This window comes from Lissotriton helveticus, chromosome 6 (genome assembly GCF_964261635.1).
Source record: "Lissotriton helveticus chromosome 6, aLisHel1.1, whole genome shotgun sequence".
In the NCBI taxonomy this organism is placed as follows: Eukaryota; Metazoa; Chordata; class Amphibia; order Caudata; family Salamandridae; genus Lissotriton; species Lissotriton helveticus.
The window spans coordinates 960,174,089-960,178,432 of record NC_136067.1 but is presented as its reverse complement, the minus strand read 5'-3'; the positions used below and the strand labels follow the sequence as shown (position 1 = coordinate 960,178,432).

Sequence of the window (4,344 nt, the reverse complement as noted above, 5' to 3'; positions counted from 1 at the left end):
TGGAAAAACGTCCATGCTCCAGAGGAAGTCACTTGACAATGTGATTAATGGACAATCGGGGGTAATTTTTTCATAGACATACACAATTATTGCCCACCCCAAATGGTGCTTTATGTGTAATAGCCTAGAATATTTATTTATAGGTTGCCAAAACTGTTACTTTGTTAAACAGGCAACATGTATGTGAGTCCTTTTCACAGCTGCCTAGAACACAGGTATGGGGAGGCCGGGTGAAGTAGAGATTTGTTCCATCTGCTTCGGAAACACAACAGGAATCTCAGTAACATCTTTTCTCTGTAGCATCTTCTTGCATGGCATATCCTCTGTTATATAGAATGTGATATTTAATTTGTAATTTTTTTCTGAAAAATGCTGCCTGGTGGTGAAGGAAAGGTCCTCTGCACAGATCAAAGAACAACTGTTCTATGTTCCTGACAATCATGCATGTTCACTGAGGGCCCAGGCTGACTGTGCTGGCACCAGCTGATTCTACCTGGATGATGAGCCATATTATCTCATGCTTGTATAGGGAAGGTTACAACTGGCCTCTCATGTTTAATTTAATTTCTCCGTCCCTTGCAACGTGTATGCTATACTTGGCTATTGCAGCCTAGGAATACAGTTTGCATCTCCTGTATGTAGATGTTTGACAGTTTTATTTTTCCATAATACATACATGGTACATACAAGCCAGGCCTGATTGGATACCAACCTGTAAGCAACTGTTTAGAGAGAGGTGAGTGTGTGTATGTGTGTGTTGGAGGGGTTGTGTTGCTATCCTTGTGGGGACTTGTGTATATTAACACTCTCATGTTGTGGGGACTTGATTGCACTGTGGGGACCTGAACCCAGGGCCTCACAAGGCAATGTTTTCTAAATATAAAAGAATTACTTCAGAAACATCTGTGTCAATTTTTATGACTTTTAAACAAAAAAATGCCTTGTGGTGATCTGTGTTTCATCAAGTGTGTTTATAATGTTGCTCAGCTCTGCCACTGTACACAGGAGGCAGTACTGCAGGCTTAAACACACTTTGCATTTAAACACACTTTGCTCACAAGAAACACACACCAGCAGCACAAGACAGACATTTCAAAAGGAAAGATGATTAAATCTGTGTTTGTCCAAATATTTTGTATGGAAATTAACCTTTTCTCTTAAAATAAAACTTTATTTACATGACGCTTTAAATTGTGGCTTTTTGTTTCTGAAATTGTTAGTAGCTTTCTAAATATTTTTAAAAGCAACTTGGGTCAGTTTTGAATCCCAGAATACTTCACTATTGCTGTTTGATCATTAACTGTAAATAGAGAATGATGGTGCACCGCACTGCAATACAATATAAACTGATTTGATCCTTGTTTGCAATTAATCTAGAGGCATTAATGCTTATTGTTACATTTTACTGCTTCTACCACAAATTCAGAAGTCTTTATGTTGCTTTCCTTTATTTACATATGGATTATTTTCTTTTAGATGATGGCTAATGAGTTTAGAACTAGCGTTGCATTGTGCTAAGGGCTATGTTCTCGCAGACAAGGAACTGAAGCAATGTTCTGCCTGCAGCATAGTGGAGTTTATTTGTAACAGAAAAGGTACGTTCTAATAAAATTAGTAAACTTCTTAGAAGATATATTAAAATATCGCCATAATATGTAATTATATTTAAATCATTTGTACTGCTTAATGTAAAAGCTGTTACTAAAGCTTTACAAATTAAAGCAGTTCCCATGGGCGTGTCAAGAACAATCATAAAAAGGAGGATGCACCAAAAGGTTTTTTTCTGCTGATTGCAAGTGTACATTGTACTATTGCATAGATTTTTCTACTTAGGCAAATTTAAACTTTTCTAGACTATTGCTGCTTAAGGTTCGTGGGGGAGGGCCATGGCAGATGCATGGTTTTATTCACACAACAGTGCTTCTTTGTTTAAATATGAAATAGTTGAGTTTTTGCCTCTCATTTCCAATTCTTGGGTCAAATTTACAGACATGACTGGTCCCAATAAGTTGCTGTACATTGTGGTTGAAAAACATTAATACATATATAACATTGTATATTGCAAATAAGAAGTGATGTATATCTTACTCTACCTGGTATTTGGGAGATCCTAAACCCATTTTCCTATTTGTAAAGGCTAAGGGGTAGATGTATCAAGATTCCATTTTGCGATTTCTAAATAGCGATTTTTAAGGAATCACTATTTAGAAATCGCAAAATCGAATGTATGTAGAAAATCGCTATTTTTTAGCGATTCCATAGTCTTCCTTATTTGCGAAATAGCAATTAAGGAATAATTTCCCATGCAATCCCATGGGCCCGGAGGCCCATAGGAATGATTGTGAAATATTTCTTACTTTGCTAATCGCATTTTGCGAATTCACAATTAAGGAATAATTTCAAGGGTGCAGGGGCGTCTCAAAGACACCCTGCTGCACCCCTGAAATTTACATGTGTGTGCTTATGGCGCACCTATATGCCCTAAGGGCATGTATGTGTGTCACATGCCACCTTCACCTTCACAAATGCCAAATAGGGCATTTTTAAATGAAATCGCAAATTACCACCAACTACAAGTTGGTGGTAATTTGCGATTACTTAACTCAAAATCGCAATTTCTAAAACCCACATACATCGCATTTAAGGAATCGCAAAATTTGCGATTCCTTAAATGCTTAAGCAAAATAAGGAATCGCAAATTTTTGCGATTCCTTCTTTTGCGATTTTTTGAAACATTTAAAAAAATGCAAAAAAGCCTTTTGCGATTCGCAAAGGCCGAAATTCGCAGGCTTGATACATCTACCCCTAAAGGCTTTAAGGAATCGCAAAATGGGGTTAATGCTTAGCAACACAACATTTAATGAATCGCAAAATTTGCAATCACAACATTTTTTCATACACCAGACCCCTTATCTGACCTCTGTGCCCAGATTCAATAATATTTATGGCAAGGCAGTGCAGCATTTTTACTAAGATATGGCTAATTGTTTCTTTCCGCCAGCACTAGTGCACTCTGGACTACCTTGCAACAGCAGACAGCCTTCCACAACAGTGCAGGGGTTCTGACCTCTCTAAAGCATAGGTTTTGTACCCAGATTTTTCCAACTTTTCATATGTGCTGTACAAGGCAGCATACAAGCAAAGTTGGACAAATAAGGAGAAATTAAAACATTGTTCCTTGTTGCACCTGCCACAAAGAGGCATAGGGTTTGCCACGAATCCCTGTTATCATTTCACAAAAAGGAGCCAAAGAGGGAAAAAGAACGAGGGAGCCCTCCACTCATAAATACAAAAAACAGAAACCTGGTTACAATCTAACACATATAAATCCAATTTTCAAATGAGCTTCACATCCATTCTTTTTCGGTGAGACAAGGCTGACTATCTAGTCACCCCCACCCATATGTGTTCTTAAATTTATAAAAATCAACCATCCCGAATCAGGTTGGGTGGGATTAACAAAAATGAAAGAAAAAGGTCCATCAAATAAAGTGATTTCAATCTAACATCCTTAAATCTAAAGCCCGGTAATGCAAAGGAGGTCAAATTTACTCTCCCAAGATTAAAATGGAGTTACGGACACTTGTCACACCTATATTTTATTTTTGATATTGTACGCACTCATTTAAAACAACAGTGGCATATTTAGACCATCTTAGAAGGGCCGTTCAGGTTAAGATGGTCTAGACGTTTTAACTTAGTTTGACATCACTTTATTTGATACACCTTATCTTTCACTTTAGACACAATTAGGAGTTAGGTCACGTTTTTTTCGGTCAGTAAAATGTCAATTATGTCAGCGTGAGCTAACTGGTGAATACCTACTAGTAGCTCAACTAGTGCTGCTTACGTGAGCCACTTCCTGACCTACCTCACACTTTTTTAGACTTTGTTAGTCCCACCTAGCTATTTCGTCATGATGGGCTCCCAAACTGATTTGGGATGTTTGATTTTACAAACCTCTGTCTACCAATGTTAATAGATAGAGATTTGTGTTAAAACCCTTGGGTTGCTGCATGGGAACAACTATATCCCACACATGGAACACCCTCTTGACACAAGTAGCGAAAAGTAGCGCATAGTGCAACTTTGTATTATTTTTGGATATCTTTTAACATAAATCCTGATTTTTTGGGATAGTAAATCCCAGCCCAACACTTTGTGCTAGATCTGTGTCACAAAAGTGGCATAAACCTGGAGCAAAGCATTAGCAAATATGGGCCTTAAAGCTAGCCTCTTATAAGTGGTAAGCAACCTCATTTAGAGGCAATGTGGTTGCGATTCTGGATGTAAATTGAGTCTCTTCATCTCGTTTGTTCTTTGTATAGTCTACTGTCACCGAAG

The 4,344-nt window shown here is 37.8% G+C and overlaps 1 non-coding gene across 1 annotated transcript; it reads left to right on the top strand.

The window, feature by feature from the left end:
- The first annotated feature begins 2,547 nt into the window (after nucleotides 1–2,547).
- LOC144765475 (small nucleolar RNA snR46) lies at nucleotides 2,548–2,738 on the top strand. Its single transcript, XR_013597455.1, has one exon. It is a non-coding gene; the product is annotated as a small nucleolar RNA snR46 (small nucleolar RNA).
- The last annotated feature ends 1,606 nt before the right edge of the window (nucleotides 2,739–4,344 follow it).